Source organism: Bubalus kerabau, chromosome 4, assembly GCF_029407905.1.
Source record: "Bubalus kerabau isolate K-KA32 ecotype Philippines breed swamp buffalo chromosome 4, PCC_UOA_SB_1v2, whole genome shotgun sequence".
In the NCBI taxonomy this organism is placed as follows: domain Eukaryota; kingdom Metazoa; phylum Chordata; class Mammalia; order Artiodactyla; family Bovidae; genus Bubalus; species Bubalus kerabau.
In genome coordinates, this window is record NC_073627.1 from 148,539,403 (window position 1) to 148,558,900 (window position 19,498).

General features: G+C 41.7%; 1 long non-coding RNA gene across 1 annotated transcript; it reads left to right on the forward strand.

Moving 5' to 3' along the window:
- The first annotated feature begins 16,369 nt into the window (after positions 1-16,369).
- On the forward strand, positions 16,370-19,202 carry LOC129651686 (uncharacterized). The gene is made up of 3 exons (XR_008714272.1): positions 16,370-16,515; positions 16,701-16,812; positions 19,046-19,202. It is a non-coding gene; the product is annotated as an uncharacterized LOC129651686 (long non-coding RNA).
- The last annotated feature ends 296 nt before the right edge of the window (positions 19,203-19,498 follow it).

Consider the following 19,498-nt stretch of genomic DNA (forward strand, 5'->3'; position numbering starts at 1 on the left):
TTGAACTATTGAAGAGATTAAGTGAATCTTGCAAGAAATGCAGTTAGTAAGTTCAGGAGGCCCTGCCTCTCTGCCTGTGTTCCCTCCAGTTCGTGCTGAACGCCGTCCTAAGCAAAGCTGCAGAAGAAGCCCTTCAGAAGATGTTATAAAGATTAATTAAAAGGTAGAGTCTCCATTTTAAAATAATTAAATATAAAGTCTTATCCATAGAATCAGATAAAATTGTTTCATTTGTCCCAGTGAACTGACCATAAACAATCAGGTGTTACGGCTTTTTGACTGCCTTCTGTTGCCCTCCCACAACCCCCATCAAAATATAAGCTCTATGAGGGCAGTGACTTTGTTTATTTCACCATTATGTCCCTGCTGCCTACAGTGCCTGACACACAGTAAATAAATAAATGTTGAATAAATGAGGGGATGGAGGAATAAGAAAAAGAAGGAAAGAATAAGGCTGAGAGAGATCAAAGTGCCTTGCCCAAGGCCACACAATCACAGTGACCTTGACATTCAAGAGGGATTGATCCTTTTGTTAAACCTCTCACTTTCTCTTCATTTCCAACGGCAGCATTCATTGTCTTTATGGGAGCCAGGAGGTGAGAGAGGGCAGAAGTTGCCGTTTTTCTTGATAGAACACTTTTAAGTCATCAGAGTTACTACATATCCTACCTGAGGAAGAGGGCAATAAATTTGCTTTGGGAGTAGATGCTGGTGACTGGATGGACTCACTAACCAGCAAGTAACATTCTGACTTATGGGGTATGATTCAAATTCTCAATCACAACGTGTTAGAGATTCTAGCAAGGCTGTGACTGTGCTAATTTCACAGATATCACAGGTTCAGATAGTCACCCTGAGGACCTTTTAATTTGCTTTTTTTTTTAATACCATATCATCTAAGATTTTTGTGTATCATATGACATGTCCATGGAAAAGGTAGACTTGATTGTTGATGCTCTTTTTCCTCAGACTTAGAGTGTACTAAAGAAGTATATCTGCTTACGAATGTGCAAATAATTGATTAAAGTCTGGCTTGTGAGAAAATTCTTGAATCACCTCTTGGTGTTCTAAGAATTCAATATTTCTCAGTGCAAATATCAAATGCCTACTCAGATACACCAAATGGAGACTTGGCTGTTTTGAAGTATCTGTTTACTCAGGAGAAGAGAAAGCCCACACTTAGAAGAAAATGTGCCTTATTCTGTCTCATGTTCCAAATGCTTTTTTGCTTAAAGATTACTCCAAAGGGATGCCAACAGAGACCATGCAGCTTTATAGTGAAAGGGGGATCCAATCCAGCTCAATATTACATATTTATATTGCACAGAATTATAAGGCTCACAGCAGTAGGGAGGAACCAATACAGAGAGAAAGCGCTTAAGCTTTCTGGGAAGAATAAAATGCCAAGATGGTGATGGTAGCAGATAGCATAGCTAATGTCTTTTTAAAAATTTATATATGTATCTTTCTTTCTCCTTTTAGTCTGTGTTCTAAGATAGAGAGCAAATCTCTGGCCTAACAATGTTTTCTACCAGCAGAAAAATTACAGTAACCAAGCACACCTGAAAGCTCATAATTTTCCTAGCCAGCCATCTTTAGGCTTATTCCTTTTATTGCATTAAAAATGGAGGCTAATTAAGGCAACTGTGGCTAGAGCAGGCCAAATTGGATTTTCCTTATAGCTTTTCCTTCACCTCTGAGAGTGATGTCATTAAACGGTCAGGCCATGAAATGCTAAGGACAGCCTGTTTCCACTGTACCATGGGTCATGCTGGAATGCCAGGGAAATATACCCCAGAATGTCATAAAGCTTTAAAGACATACAATAAAACCTGCATGGAGGCCAAACAGAATATGGGCCTTTACTTCTCTTTATAAACAGACTCCAGGAAGCCAAAGGGAGCGTCAGTGGGGAGCAATGCAGGAAATGATGAAATGAACAGCATCACACAGCCATTCTGCAGACTTTGGGGTCTGGGGCCTCTTGAATGGCTGGTCACCACACAGAGGTTTTACATAGAACTGGGAATTGGGACCACCAAATTGCACACCTTCTTGGCAGACATATTTAACCACAGGCAGCTCTTGAGTTATAGGACTATATTATATGGCCATTTGATACCTGCTTATAATCGAGCAAGCTCCAGTAGGTTTTCATAACAAAGATGTATTAGCCAAATCAGTTTAGCTCATTTGTTTCCATGAGCCCTGTGATTTGAAGAGTTGAGAATTAGGTTATAGTCCACCAATCATGTTTGTTTCATCTAAATGGTTTTCTTAAAATGAAGTTCAGTTCAGTTTAGTCGCTCAGTCGTGTTCGACTCTTTGCGACCCCATGAACCACAGCACACCAGGCCTCCCTGTCCATCACCAACTCCCAGAGTTCACCCAAACCCATGTCCATCAAGTCAGTGATGCCATCCAACCATCTCATCCTCTGTCGTCCCCTTCTCCTCCTTGCCCTCAATCTTTCCCAGCATCAGGGTCTTTTCAAATAAGTCAGCTCTTCACATGAGGTGACCAAAGTATTGGAGTTTCAGCTTCAACATCAGTCCTTCCAATGAACACCCAGGATTTGTCTCCTTTAGGATGGACTGGTTGGATCTCCTTGCAGTCCAAGGGACTCTCAAAAGCCTTCTCCAAACCCATAGTTCAAAATCATTAGTTCTTTGGTGCTCAGCTTTCTTTATAGTCCAACTTTTATATCCATACATGATACATGACCACTGGAAAAACCATAGCCTTGACTAGATGGACCTCTAAGTAGTATTTGAGTCCTTAATCTTACCCAGACATAATCATTTGTGTTGATGCTGATCAAAAAATATGACTATTACTAACTATCCAGCATGTAACTAGTAACTAGTACCTAATATGTGTAGGCATTGGTTCTAGGTACTAGGAAATAGCATTTATCAGAAAAGCTATAGTATCTGCTCTCAAAAAGATAAGCTAAACACACATTAAAATGGTTAACAAAAGAGAGCCTACACAAAGGGCGAAGAAAACAAGGCAGTTTAACTAGTGATTGGAAGAATGTGATGGGAAACACAGATCAAGAGAGACAAGTATGGTTTCGGAAGATAGGGGAAGATATAAAAATGCAAGGTCAGTGACTTTTAAGAAGGGATAAGCCTCCAGTGTTTCCCCTGTGGCTCAGATGGTAAAGAATCTGCCTACAATGTGGGATACCTGCATTTGATCCCTGGGTTGGGAAGATCCCCTGGAAGAGAATATGGCAACGCACTCCAGTATGTTCTTGCCTAGAGAATCCTCATGGACAGAGGAGCCTGGTGGGCAACAGTCCATGGGGTCACAAAGAGTCAGACATGACTGAGCAACTAAGCCCAAGCAGAGAAAAGGAATACAGTGGGAACTGTTATAAAGCCAATTTGACTGGAACAAAAAAAGTTGGCTGTGTTCCACTTATGGACGATCTCAAATGCTGAACTAAGAGGTTTAAGCTCATTTTTATACACGATAAGGAGATACAGAGATCTTTGAGACCTCTGAGAAAAACAAGCGTCCTCTTTATTCCACAGATGCTACAGGTAGATAAGTCCCTTAACAAGGGACTTACATCATTTGCAACTATTTTATCGTGAGCAACGAGCTTCCCCGGTGGCTCAGATGGTAAAGATTCAGCCTGCAATGCAGGAGACCAGGTTCGATCCCTGGGTCAGGAAGATCCCCTGGAGAAGGAAATGGCAACCCACTCCAGTATTCTTGCCTGGAATTCTGGAATTCCATGGACAGACTAACACTTTCACCTATCATGAGCAACAGAGAAGCCAACTTGACCTAGTTTAAGTAATAAAATGAGCTTCTTGGCTTATACCATGGAAGTGTCCACAGGTGACACTGGCCTCAGGGAAGGCTTGCTTGGTCTAGCAGTTCCAATAAGGACACCAGAGGCTGATTCTCTTCCATGTTGGTTTCATCCTCAGACACCATGTTGACCATCTTTCCCATCCCCTCCTCCTCAAAGGCAGCTCCAGGCCCTCCACTTGTGGCAGCAGAAATGCTGCAGCCACTCCAGACCTCAGACCTCCTCCCATACCTTCCAAAGGAAGAATGAGCATCTTTTCTGGTAGCATCTGTGGAAGAAAGAGGGCACTTGCTTTTCTCAGAGGTCTCGAATGTCTGTATCTTGATAGAACTGATTATTAGCTTATCTGGGAACCAGTAGAGAAGTTGAGTAAGTAAATGGGAAATGTTGACTGGTTTAAGCCAAGCAGAGTTCAGGCCTAGAGTGCAAAATGGGGGTCAATGCCTCCCAAAACACAGCGCTGAGAAGGAAAAGAGATTTCCTGAAGGAATCACCAAGTAATGCTCAGAAGACAGAATGGCCACTGGGTGGCCAAAAAGTGACAAATGTCCACCGGAAGGAAAAACACGATAAAAGAAGGGTTATATGATAGTCAAGACCAATGAAATTGAAGAGGCATGAGCTAACTATCCAGGTATCTGCCTCACCTCCACCTGGCCCCCCTATGTGCACATACCTTGCTCCTTTTACTTCACTAAGTCTGAGAAAGGTGCCAATCTTGTGCCACAGAGACCCAAGGGTGATTTCTCAAAAGCAAATAATTCTTACATTTTTATTTGGAAATAAAGGGATTATGTTTTTAGAGATGCCAACATTTTTCAGAAATCTCATCTGTAAGTGCGATGACCAGCCAAGAGAAGGCAGTAGGCATTCAGAATTCATGAGAAAAGTGTGGTCAGCCTTGAAAACTGCCTTTGTGTGTGTGTGTGTGTGTGTGTGTGTTGCTTTTTTAAAACTGTTGGGCTCAACCCTTTGGCCTTCACAAAGGCAAATTCTGACATTGACTTCAATCGGGAGGAGGAAGCCACATTTTCAATAGAAGGGCACTCTTTCGCCTGGCTCCAGTCACTGAGGGCCAGAACCCATTGTGAACTACAACAAAGCTATCTGTGCACAAATGGGAAGCACACCCACCAGGCCTCACCAGCTGTTTTGCTTCAGTGAAGTCACAATGTCATTGCCACCACAGTTCAATGCCACAGCAACAGTTGTGAGGGCTTAGTGTCTGTTCTGCTCCAAGTTTCTGGAGCCTGAAGAGAGACACAGGTGTCCCCCACCTAGCTTCCTTCATGGAAGGCACATATTCTCCCCCGACCCCCACCCTTACTTTACAAATAAATGTAGCCTGGGATGGTGTGAAACCAGGCAAAGATAGGAGGAAACCCTTGAATAAGAACGGCTGGCTGGAAGAAGGACAGAGAATTCAAAAGGAGACATTTGACAGTGATTTGAAACGTGACCCTTGTAAAGTGCATCTGAGCTTGACATGATTCTCTAACCCTAAGAAGGATTCCTTTATGCTTGGAAGGCTTTTAATTCACACAAGTGGGTTGGGCCATAAGAACCCCTGATTGGGAAAGAAAATGCAAGTTCAAGTCAGAAATGAAAACAAGGAGCAAAGCAGAAGCCTTCCACTCCCAGTTTGTGTTTATTTGTAGTCCACGAAGAGTTGGATTGACAGGGATTTAACTCTTATCCTCTCTGGCAGCGAACCACTCGAAATGAGTAATGTTGATTTGCTGCTAAGACTGAAGGCTCTGGGTTTGAAAAAAAAATCACCTGCCTCACGCAAATGGCACACTCTTTGTAAATACAGCAGCCGACAAATAAAGATAATACTACAGGTCTGAAAAAATTTAAAACAAGTGGAGAGTGAAGAGAAATGGCAACCCACTCCATTACTCTTGCCTGGAAAATCCCATGGACGGAGGAGCCTGGTAGGCTGCAGTCCCTGGGGTCGCTGGGAGTCAGACACAATGGAGCAGCTTCGCTTTCACGTTTCACTTTCATACATTTGAGAAGGAAATAGCAACCCATTCCAGTGTTCTTGCCTGGAGAATCCCAGGGATGGGGGAGCCTGGTGGGAGCCTGGTGGGCCGTCTATGGGGTCACACAGAGTTGGACACGACTGAAGTGACTTAGCAGTAGCAGTAGTGTCAAAGGTAGAGAGAGGCAGAGAGCCAGAGGAAGCCATGCGGACAGGGATGGGTGTGAGAGGTGATGGGATATTTTTCTCCATACGTAACTAGTACTTAGGGCAGAACAGAGCACTGACCCTCTGTGCAGTCGAAATTTGCATATCATTCATAGTCAATCCTCCTTATACTGTACACACAGTTCCTCAGTACTATTCACATTCCACACCCCCAGACTAAACCAACTTTGAATTGCATAGTACTGTAAAAATAAAATTAAAAAAAAAAAGAAAAAAAAAAAATCTGCATGTAAGTGAACCTGTTGCAGGAAGGGGTACCCCTTCCAGGGCCTGAAACTGGGCTCTTGTCTAACATTCAGAAATGAATTGTCCGAGGAGACACATGTGCTGACAAAGCAAGAGATTTTATTGGGAAAGGGCACCCGGGTGGAGAGCAGTAGGGTAAGGGAACCCAGGAGAACTGCTCTGCTGCGTGGCTCACAGTCTCGGGTTTTATGGTGATGGGATTAGTTTCCAGGTGGTCTTTGGCCAATCATTCTAATTCAGAGTCTTTCCTGGTGGCGCACGCATGGCTCAGCCAAGATGGATGCTTGTGAGAGGGATTCTGGCAAGTGGACAGACAAACGGTGTCTCCTTTCAACCTTTCCCGAACTCTTCGGGTTGGTGATGGCTTATTAGTTCCGTATTCCTTATCAGGATCTCCTGTCATAAAACAACTCATGCAAGTGGTTACTATGGTGCCTGGCCAGGGTGGGCGCTTTCAATCAGTGTGCTTCCCCTAACAAACCTATGCAACTCAAACCTGTGTTGTCCAAGTTTCAACAGTATTACAGTTCTTCACATTCAAAGCTGGTGAGTGCTATGTCTGCTACTGATGGCATAAAGGAAGTGATCTTGGACTTCTTATCCTTTCTTCTCTCTCTTCCTCTCATTCCCCCTTCTAAAATGTTTCTTTGGCAAGTAGTTTTGTTAGGGGAAGCACACTGAAACTGCCGACCCTGGTCAGGCACCATAGTAACCATTTGCATGAGTTGTTTTACGACAGGAAGTTCTGGTAAGGAACCTGGAACTAATAAACCTCCACCAACAGGAAGAATTCGGGAAAAGTCAAAAGAAGACACTACTTGTCTGACTACCTCCCAGAATCCTTCTCTCTGGCATCCATCTTAGTTGAACAAGGCATGCACCACCAGGAAGGACTCTGAGTCAGAATGATTGGCTAAGGACAACCCAGAAACGAATCCCATCACCATAAAACCCGAGACTGCAAGCCATGTGACAGAGTTGTTCTCCTGGGTTCCCTTACCCTGCAGCTCTCCACCCGGGTGTGCTTTCCCAATAAAATATATTGCTTTGTCAGCATATGTGTCTCCTCAGACAATTCATTTCCAAGTGTTAGACAAGAGCCCAGTTTCGGGCCCTGGAAGGGGTCCCCCTTCCTGCAACAATTTCTAAGGCCCCTGAAGCACTAAGTAAGTGTGAACAACTCTAACTCAATTGTTTGAAAGCTCACCAAACAAACAATACTGAGAATCCTGCATACTTTTGCCAAAAGAGAACAATATGAACATACCTTTGTACCACAATAGTACCATCTTACATTGATTTTTTTTTTTTTTTTTTATCAAGGTGCTCTGTACATGTGATAGTAAGTCAAGCAGGGCAGCTCCCAATGAAATCAGTTGTTTTCAGCTGTGTTCAGCTCTCCTGACTCGTTCTATCATTAAAAACAATAAAAGTTCTCTGTTTAGTTCTTCTCGTGGTTTCTACCTCATCTCTATCTTTTATGCCTGTTTCTCAATTTCTTGACTTAACTCTGGTCTATTTACTAAATCTGGTAGGAAAGATGATGTCTTAGCTTGCTTTTGTTTATCCCATCTCTTCCACTTCTTCTAGTGCTCGAGAGTTAGATGATAATTATTAGCTCTTCTATGGGTAATATTTGTTATTATAAATAATATACTCAAATATTATTATAAAATGAATCATATGCTTGAATCTCTAGTTTCTCTTCCAGCAACTCCCTCCATTATAAGATGAGGACGTTGCTTATTTGGGGCTTGTCTCTTCCTTTCTCCCCTTCTTCCTGCTCCTCACCTTCTGTTGATAAAACCCTTACCACTACATCACTGAGGTAATGGCTAATTCTTCAGTTCAGTTGCTCAGTCATGTCCAACTCTTTACAACCCCATTGACTGCAGCATGCCAGCCCTCCCTGTTCATCACCAAGTCCCAGAGCCTGCTCAGACTCATGTCCATTGAATCAGTGTGATGCCATCCAACCATCTCATCCTCTGTCATCCCCTTCTCCTCCTGCCTTCAATCCTTCCCAGCATCAGGGTCTTTTCCAATGAGTCAATTTTTTCGCATCAGATGGCCAAAGTATTGAAGCTTCAGCTTCAGCATTAGTCCTTCCAATGAATATTCAGGACTGATTTGCTTTAGGATTGACTGGTTTGATCTCCTTGCAGTCCAAACGACTGTCAAGAGTCTTCTCCAACATCACAGTTCAAAAGCATCAATTCTTAGGTGCTCAACTTTCTTTATGATCCAACTCTCACATCCATACATGACTAAGGGAAAAATCATACCTTTGACTAGACAAACCTTTGTTGGCAAAGTAATGTCCCTGCTTTTTAATATGCTGTCTAGGTTGGCCAAGAAAAGCTGTCTAGCTTTTCTTCCTAGGAGTGTCCTTTAACTTCATGGACACAGACACCATTTGCAGTGATTTTGGAGCCACCCACCCCCCCCCCAAAAAAAAAAAAAACCAGTCTGTCACTGTTTCCATTGTTTCTCCATCTATTTGCCATGAAGTGATGGGACCAGATGCCATGATCTTAGTTTTTTGAATGTTGAGTTTTAAGCCAGCTTTTTTTCGCTCTCCTCTTTCACTTTCATCAAGAGGCTCTTTAGTTTCTCTTCTCTTTATGCTGTAAGGGTGGTGTCATCTGCATATCTGAGGTTATTGATATTTCTCCCGGCAATCTTGATTCCAGCTTGTCCTTCATCCACTCTGGCATTTTGTAAGATGTACTCTGCATATAAGTTAAATAAACAGGGTGACAATATACAGCTTTGACGTACTCCTTTTACAGTTTTGAACCAGTTCTAACTGTTGCTTCTTGACCTGCATACACATTTCTCAGGAGGCAGGTTAGGTGGTCTGGTATTCCCATCTCTTTCAGAATTTTCCACAGTTTGTTGTGATCCACACAGTCAAAGGCTTTGACATAGTCAATAAAGCAGATGTTTTTCTGGAACTCTCTTGCCTTTTCTATGATCCAGCATATGCTGGGAATTTGATCTCTGCTTCCTCTGCCTTTTCTAAATCCAACTTCCAAGAACCTGGAAGTTCTCGGTTCATGTACTATTGAAGCCTTGCTTGGAGGATTTCGAGTACAACTTTGCTAGCCTGTGAGATGAGTGCAATTGTGCAAGAGTTTGTACATTCTTTGGCATTGCCTTTCTTTGGGATTGGAATGAAAACTGACCTTTTCCAGTCCTGTGGCCACTGCTGAGTTTTCCAAATTTTCTGGCATATTGAATGCAGCACTTTAGCAGCAGCATCTTTTAGGATTTGAAATAGCTCAACTGGAATTCCATCAGCATCCACTAGCTTTGATCATAGTGATGCTTCCTAGGACCCACTTAACTTTGCATTCCAGGATGTCTGGCTCTGGGTGAGTGATCACACCATTGTGGTTATCTGGGTCATTGAGATCTTTTTCATATAGTCCTTCTGTGTATTCTTGCCACCTCTTCTTAATATCTTCTGCTTCTGTTAGGTCCATGCTGTTTCTGTCCTTTATTGTGTCCATCTTTGCATGAAATGTTCCCTTGGTATCTCTAATTTTCTTGAAGAGATTTCTAGTCTTTCTCATTCTATTGTTTTCCCTTATTTCTTTGCATTGATCACTGAGGAAGGCTTTATTATCTCTCATTGCTATTTTTTGGAAATCTGCATTCAGATAGGTGTATCTTTCCTTTTCTCCTTTGCCTTTAGCCTCTTTTCTTTTCACAGCTATTTGTAAGGCCTCCTGAGACAATCATTTTGCCTTTTTTGCATTTCTTTTTCTTGGAGATGTCTAATCCTTAACCAAGTCTTTTGTGCTTTGTCTAATAAAACTAACTTTAAAAGAGGAAATTCAATACATACTGTTACTCCTGGTCACTGTCAAGGGGAGGCATTCCTCTCCTAATTCAACTGTATTATCAAGTAACAGCTCACAGAAAGCACCTATTTGAGAGACTTAACCATCGCAGAGGGTTTTTGGTGGTGGTGGTGGTGGTGCTGTTTAGTCACTAAGTCATGTCTGACTCTTTTGCGACCCCAAGGATTATAGCTTGTCCATGGGATTTCCCAGGCAAGAATACTGGAGTGGGCTGCCATTTCCTTCTCCAGTGTGTCTCCCCGACCCAGGGACCAAACCCGCATCTCTTGCATTTGGCAGGCGGGTTCTTTACCACTGAGCCACCTGGGAAGCCCACAGAGAGTTTTAGATAGCATCCTAGTCACTTCCCTTGTCTAAGAGGTTTAAGCTATAACCTCTTTGAATTTTGCTTCTCCAATCATTGTATTGAATGTTTGCATAAATTAGCACCATCTCATCTGTGAAACAAGTTGTTTCTTAACAGCCTTTTTTGGTGCAGAGTACAAAAGACTGAACTATAAATGCACAGAACTGTTTGGCAGTCAAAGGTCCCATTTTGATTGTTAATGTTTTAAAGGTGTATTAATCAATCTTTAACAGTGCCACTTAAGTGGTTTTCTAAATATATACAACTCAAACACACCTATTTCCAGTAATGGAGATCTAAATGTGTCTAGAATAAAAGAACAAATTTGCTTTTTGAAATAGAACCTTAAAATTTTTCCATTGCAACCAGACCTTTTTTGTTAATGGATAGAAAATAATCCTCGTGTATTACTTAAAGCTTAAAGCAAGTGCACTAGTATAGCTTACTAATTTTTTTCTAAGTAGCTACCAAGACGACCAGCTTTCCCACTTTGCTTGGAACTCTTCCAGTTTTATCACTGAGAGTCCTATAACTGAGGAAAGCCCTCAGCCCTGGATAAATCTCAGATAGTTGATGACTTTACATATGATAACAATGATGATAGTAATATCATTTGTGATCATAGTAGGCCAGGTGCTAAACTAAGTGATTTAGATAGCTTTAAATTTTAATCTTCAAATAATCACATAAAATAAATATTATTATCACCATTTTAGATATGGAAAAACAACAGCTTGACAAATTTAAATAACCTCTCCAAATTCACATAGTGCTTCCCAGGTGGCTCAGTAGTAAAGAATTCACCTGCCAACACAGGAGATGTGGGTTCATTCTCTGGGTTGGGAAGATCCCCTGGAGGAGGAAATGGCAACCTGCTCCAGTATTTTTGCCAGGGAAAATCCCATGGACAGAGGAGCCTGGCAGGCTACAGTCCACAGGGTTGCAAAGAGTCTGACACGACTGAAGCGACTGAGCAACAACACAAGTTCACATACTCAATAAGTGGCTGAGCTCCAGTTCAAAAGCAGGTCATCTGACTTCATGCTTGTTCCTGTATTAAAGCAAATTCCACTGCAGTTTGGATTTAGGTTGTCAGATAAAATACAAGATGGGCTTCCCTGGTAGCTCAGATGGTAAAGAATCTGCTACAGGCCATGGGGTTGCAGAGTCAGACATGACTGAGTAAGTAGCACTTTCACTTTCATAAACTATGGGGCACCCAGTCAGATTAAAATTTCTGATAAGCAAACGAGTAATTTTGTAGTGTATGTCCCAATTGCATGGGACATACTGATACTAAAAAAATTATTTGTTGTTTATCTGAAATTCAAATTTAACTTGACAGCTTATATTTTTAGTTGCTAAATCAGACAGCCCTAACTTGGAGCAATCACCTTTTCCAATAAAAACAAATCTTATTGATGTTTTATGTGATCCAATATTTTCCGAGCTGGTGAGAAACTCAGGTTTCAAATTAAAGGAAGTCAAATAAAAGAGACCAAAAATGCATATATGGATTGCTTTATTTGAGAAACCTGTGTGATCTCAAAAGGCTTTTTCTGTGATAGCTTCATAATTGTGATACATTTGACAATGAGAGTAAAATGAAAGTAAGGGATATTTACGCATTCATTTATTCATTCACTGTATATTGAGTGCATATTATCTTCCAGGCACTATTCCAGAGATTGGATTATACTCAAACCAAACAAAATCCCACCCCTCATATTTTGTTTTCTAGGAGAAAATGGGCACTGGATAAATAAACTAGCAAGTAATTTGGTTTCTGGTAGTGGCAAAAGCTACAAAAGAGAATATAGCAGGGTAAGGAGACAAAAAGAATGGAGGTGTTATTTGAGATACATATAGTAAAGGAAAGGTATTTCACAAGGGATAAAATCATGAATGAAGGGAGCAAAGCCATGTGTATATCTGGGAGGAAGGATGCTAGACAGAGGGAGCAGCAAGGGCATAGGCCCAGGGGTGAGACCCAGCTGGGCATGTCAGAGATACAGTACGAGGCTGGGAAGTAAATCCTACAGAGGGAGACATGGAGGCTGCGGAGGAAGAGGCAGGGCTAGTCACTTAGGGCTGAGTGGCCGTAGTCAGGGCCTTGGATTGTATTCTAAGCATTAAGGATTTCCAGCAGGATGATAAATGATCAAATTTAAGCTCCAGAAGCTCAGTCTAGGTGCCATGGAAACAGAGATATTGTTGCAAAAGTAGAAGATAGAGATGCTAGTGGCATGAATTAAGATAGAAGCAGTAGAGAAGAAGAGAGTTACATTTAGGATATATTTAGATTATGTAACCTAGGCAAATGTGAGACTTAAAATCACCACAGGTGACTCAAGTGCATCTCCAAGATAAAGGAGCACCACCACTTTAAATTATGATTAGCCATTTGGAATATCAGTTCAGTGCCTCTCTGTGTGGGTGCACCCAGGGGACTTAAAAAATACTGATGTGTCTGTTCCACCCTCAGAGATCCTAGGAGTGCAAGCCTGGAGAGCAGGATTCTAAAAAATCTCTTTAGATGATTCTTATGGGCTTCCTGGGTGGCTTAGATGATAAAGAATCCTCCTGCAACGCAGGGGACCCAGGTTCTATCCCTGGATTGGGAAGATCCCCTGGAAAAGGAAATGTCTACCCACTCCAGCATTCTTGCCTGGAGAATTCCATGAACAGAGGAGCCTGATGGGCTACAGTCCATGCAGTCACAAAGAGCCAGACACAACTGAGCAACTAACACTTTCTTTTCATTTTCGTGTGCAGCTGAGTTGAACATTTCTGATCTAGAGAATAGTGGGAACCCTGGGTTGTGAGATAAACAACGTTTCAGGACATGAGACAGGAAAGGAACAAGGGTAGATAAAATGAGGTTGAAAAAGTCACTGACAATGCTTTGCTTTTAAAGCAAGTTCTATTAAAAACACCCAAAGATACCAACCATCAACCATAAACATGTATGGTTCCAAACACCTCTGATATTAGAGCTGTTGGGACAAGAGTCCTACGTGACTACCTACTCTGGGGTTGGCATGGTCTTCCCCTCTTCACGCCTCCCTCTCTATTGCCCTTAGAGAAGGTAGGCCCCTCCACTACCTCAATTTCTGAAAGGTTATAAATCTAAGCCAGTTGTGGAATCCCATTCCTTTCTAGCCCTCATTCATGGGAGGCAGAAAGGAATGGAAGGGTAGACATATTGCCAAGTCTGGACAGTAAGATGGATGTGAAAGTCACTCAGTCGTTGCCGACTCTTTGCAACCCCATGGACTATATAGTCCATGGAGTTCTCCGGGCCAGAATACTGGAGTGGGTAGCCTTCCCCTTCTCCAGGGGATCTTCCCAACCCAGGGATTGAACCCAGGTCTCCCACATTGTAGGCAGATTCTTTACCAGCTGAGCCACCAGGGAAGCAGGTAGCTGCTTATCACTCCTGGGACAGATTTTGCCTCCTTATAAAAAGATAGAGCTTCCCAGGTTGTGCAGTGGTAAAAAATCTGCCCACCAACACAGGAGATGCAAGAGATACAGGTTCAATCCCTGGGTCTGGAATATGCCCTAGAGGAGGGCATGGCAACCCACTCCAGTATTCTTGTCTGGAGAATCCCAAGGTCAGAGGATCCTGGTGGGTTGTAGTCGTAGGGTCACAAAGAGTTGGACACGACTGAAGTGACTTAGCAAGCACGCACTGCTGCCTACCTCCAAAGCCTGCCATGGCCACGGAAGTGACCTAACTTGAGAACGTCATCTCTTTCACCAATTTTTACTTATGCTGACTTACTTTCGAGGGGGACATAGAACTCCTGGAGATCGCAGGATATTAGGAGGTGACCAGACAGCAATTCTCTTGAGTGCCTTCCAGGGAACTCATATGGTGAACATTCTCCTATGCGCTCAGGAGCAGCCCTGAAATCCCTTTGCCATTGTTGGGAAAACTCAAACAAAAATCAAAGCAATAATCAGTGTCACTTAGTGAATTAGTGATGGAGACGGGAACAGAATCCAGACTTTCTAACTTGGGGATCCCCTGCTTTTAAGTCTAAATGGTGCTTTTTATTTTAATCCAGCTGTGCTGAGTTAATAAGACTTTGACGAGATCCAGCCCTGTGTTTTGTAGAGTTAACATATTTGATATTTACCTCGACTATTTGTTGTCTGTTTAATAAGTTTTGTTTGTCTTCCCAGATGCACATTATTTGGCAGTGTATAATCACATACAATTGTTTACACCATTTACAGTTCGCTTTCAAGTCTTGCCAAGAAAGGCTTGGTGTAAGCTAGCTGTCTGCAGCAGCCACACTAAGTTAAGCCTTTGAAAGGGTCTAATCGGGTCTATATAAATAAACAAAATGATATGGAAAATAACTCGGGATAAATTTACTGCACTGCTGGCCAGCTGGTAAATATGCAGACCTTCTCTCCTATGGAACAGATAGGATTAAATTTTACTCAGGACACTACAGTCCTTGTAATGATTACAGAGAGCTCTTTAAGTTTTAATTTAGAGCCCAATCCAAACCCCCTCCTCCCCGCCTACACACAATCCTTTCAGTGGCAATAAATTTCAATCATGTGGTTAGCAAAGCTTCACTCTGGCTTTTATTTTCAGAGAAAATGGTCAGTAAAGCAAATTTCATATCTGCTCATTAGAAGGCTAATGGGCAGGTCACAATAACAGGGTGGGGGGAGGGGGAGACCCACAGATGGTTCAATCATCCTTTAAACTAATAAAGGAGATCAGCAAGAATTCACCCATGATATGCTTGGGCACATGAAAGAAACTAGTACATAAAGGGAGGCAGCATCTTTCTGAAAATATTCAGGGCAATTAAACATTTGCCCTCATAAAATAATGCAAAGCTTACCTCTTCCTCGTGGGGGTGGAAGGGGTTCTGTGGCATGGTCTTCATGTATAATGCAGTATAACACAGGCATTTTAGGAATGACTGAGAATTAATATTATTAATCACGGGGGTAAAAAGTGAATTTTACGTTTATCTCTTCAGTAAATGTCCATGTGTGTCGGGCACTGTGCTAGGTGTCACAGACCAGGGCAGGAGATTTGCAAAGATGTGTAAGACCCAGTCTTTGTTGTTAAAGAATGAATAATTTAGGAGATTTTGTCTTCTTTATGCCTTTCTTCCTGCTGATTCCTCCAGTGAAAAGCCAGCCTCTGCTACTTTGGAATAAGCACACACATCCTTTAGAACCCTTTTCAACAGCTAGTTCTCCCTTGTGCCTTTATTTGTCACTAATTCCTTCTGCTTTGTATCACAAGTGCTTGTATATAAGCTTGCATGTTCCACAATGCCTCAAGGCAAATGTGTTGATCTTTGTGTCCTGTGCTTAGTGCAATAGGTATTCAATGGATATCTGTTGGATCAAGGAGTGATTGAACAATAGTATATTTCTTTGAATATTAAAAAGACAAGCTACTTTAATACCTGATTGGAGTGTTTGAATTTACCTCCTCTGAAGTGGTACCTGAATGGCATTTAAACTTGTCCACATTGTTTAATTAATACCAGAAAGGAGTGTGTTGGCTAAAATCCTGTGAGATCATTTCTATTTCATCTAGCAAATATTATTTAAAATGTCTTTTTCAGAATTTTCGTTGATTTAGGAGTGTGTGTGAGATGAGAGTATTGTGGTTATGTTTATAAGGGAGAGTCCTTGTATGTCAGAAATATGTACTGAAATATTTAGAGATGGGATTAGATGATGTCTGGAATTTGCTTCACAATAACTGCTGCTGCTGCTGCTGTTAAGTCTCTTCAGTCGTGTCTGACTCTGTGCGACCCCATAGACGGCAGCCCACCAGGCTCCCCCGTCCCTGGGATTCTCCAGGCAAGAACACTGGAGTGGGTTGCCATTTCCTTTTCCAATGCATGAAAGTGAAAAGTGAAAGTGAAGTTGCTCAGTTATGTCCGACTCTTCACGACCCCATGGACTGCAGCCTACCAGGCTCCTCCGTCCACGGGATTTTCCATGCAAGAGTACTGAAGTGGGTTGCCATTGCCTTCTCCTTCACAATAACTAGAGAGGGATAAAGAATAGGAATTGAAACAAACGAAGATCAGCCATGAGTTATCATTGCTGGGGTGATGGATGCGTGCAGGTTCATTTTCTTTACTTCTGTATATATTTAAAATTTCTCATAATAACTTCTAATTCTTTTTACATTTACAGAAGAAGAGAATCCAGCACAACATCATGACTAGATATTAAATGTGAAACCATAGACCTAAGTTTCTCCTGCTTTGAATGCCTGTAACACTGCACATTTCAGATGAAGTAAAAGGTAAGAGAAATGTACATTTACTTCATTTCTAACCACTTTCTTTCTTAGCCCTCAGAAAATTATCCTTCCAGGGGCCAACATTCACTTTTAAGGACTGCGATTCAAGCATTTCCTGTTACAAGTGCATATGCTGTGTAAGTTTTGCATTTACATAGGGCTTCCCTGGCGGCTCAGCAGGAAAGAATCTACCTGCCAGTGCAGGAGACACAGGTTTGATCCCTGATTTGGGAAGATCCCCTGGAGGAGGAAATGGCAACTCACTCCAGTATTCTTGCCTGGAGAATCCCGTGGATAGAGGAGCCTGGCAGGCTAGGGTCCATGGAGTTGCAAAGAGTTAGACATGACTGAGCACACTCAAGTGCTCTAACTGGTTATGCAGACTCAGAGGACTTGACTGGATTAAAAAAAAATAAAAGTACTGCAATAACAGGCTCTATCTTGCCTGGGAAATCCCATGGACGGAGGAGCCTGGTGGGCTGCAGTCCATGAGGTTGTTAAGAGTCGGACACGACTGAACGGCTTCACTTTCACTTTTCACTTTCATGCATTGGAGAAGGAAATGGCAACCCATCCAGTGTTCTCCCTGGAGAATCCCAGGGATGGGGTCACCTGGCGGGTGGCTGTCTATGGGATCACAGAGTCAGACATGACTGAAGAGACTTAGCAGCAGCAGCAGCACCCCCAGAAATACGCTGGAATCAACACTGGGCTGCCACAATGCAGGGTGAGTAAATGAAAAATCTCCCACCTCCTGCCCCCAGTGTGCTCCATTCTAGCAATTTTTATGAATCATGTGTCTCTTGGATAGAGTTGTTAGATAAAATGTAAGAAGCCAAGTGAAATTTGAATTTCAGATAAACAAGTAATACTTTAAGATAAGTATGTCTCAAACACTGCATGGGACATTTATTGCTGTTCAGTTGCTCAATTGTGTCCGGTTCTTTGCAACCCCATAGACTGAAGCATGCCAGGTTTCCCTTGTCCTCCACCATCTTCTGGAGCTTGCTCAAACTCATGTCCATCGAGTCGGTAATGCCATCCAACCATCTCATCCTCTGTCGTCCCCTTCTCCTGCCTTCAATATTTCCCAGCATCAGAGTCTTTTCTAATGAGTCAACTCTTTGCATGAGGTGACCTAAGTATTGGAGCTTCAGTTTCAGCATCAGTCCTTCCAATGAATATTCAGGAGTGATTTCCTTTAGAATTGACTGGTTTGATCTCCTTGCAGTCCAAGGGCCTCTCATGAGTCTTCTCCAACACAACAGTTCAAAAGCATCAATTATCATACTTATTTTTATTTGCTAAACCTGGCAGCCTTATTCTTGGGTCTATGTGGTGCTTATAATTCCAATAGTTAGATTAGTTAATAATTAATTAAAGGCCTATTTTCCATATTTAGCTGGTTTAAGTATCCTGAAAAGCCTTATTCAGCTCTGCCCTTCACTAGAACATTAAACTAAAAAAGGTCTAAGTTTATTCAAAAACATCAAACTCTGTAAAGAATACTTGTATTTTCAAATCTAATTAATTTTCACTTTAAGCAAACACATATTTTTATTTTATTTTAAAGTAAAATAATACTAAAAGGCTGATGATGAAAAATGGCTGGCTTCTGCCATACCCCCTCCCGAACCATAGATCTATTCACTTTTTAAAACCAACAGTAGTTAGAGGCCACCAGCCCTGTAGCTAAGCTTCATATCATTAAAATAGCCTTATACTGTTATTTTTTGAGTTATCAATTTTGGGCATTATGTATTGAGCTTCTATTGATACACACTTATTTTTTCCCCACTATTCTCATTCTCCCTTTCTAGTTTTATTAGTACTTTTAGATAAATCAATAATCAAATGCTTCCATCACTATGACCCATTGCCAAGGACTGAATGGCATCTGCCTCCTACCCCACAAATTGATATGTTAAAATCTTAATCCTCAGAGATATTATCACTGAGGGAAATGGGACTTTGGGGGAAGTAATTAGTTTTAGCTGAAGCCATGAGGGTGAGGTTCCCATAATGAGATTAATACCCTTATAAGAGGAGAAAGAGAAACCACAGTTCTTTCTATCTTCCCTGGTTCTTGGATTTGCCAGCCTTCAGAACTGTGGCTTAAAACCACCCAGTAACACCTGAGTGGATTAATATTAATACAATTGTGTGTATACTCACTGCAGAGCCAAGTAATATATTATGATTGGAATTTCTTCTTTTAATTTTTTTTTTTTTCAAGAATCAAGAATTTTAGGACTTCCCTTGGTGGTGCAGTGGCCAAGACTCTGAGCTCCCAATGCAAGCCATCTAGGTTCAAACTCTGGTTGGGAAACTAGATACCACATGCTGCAACTACAACTTCACACGCTGCAACTGAAAATCCCACGTGCAGCTACTAAGACTGGAGGAGCCAGATAAATAAATAAATATTTTAAAAAGAATTTCCTCTTTTTTTCACTTGCATATTCAAAGTGCAATTCAAAGTATGGCCCCACAGATCAACAGACTCAAGATCACTCAGGAATTTATTTAGAATGCTGGAACAATTAAATATCCACATGAGGAAAAAAAAGAATTTCAATTCATATCTCACACTCTTTACAAAAATTAACTTCCCAGGTATCATAGACCTAAATGTAAAACCTGAAATTATAAAGCTCCCAGAAGAAGACATATTGGAAAAAATCTTTGT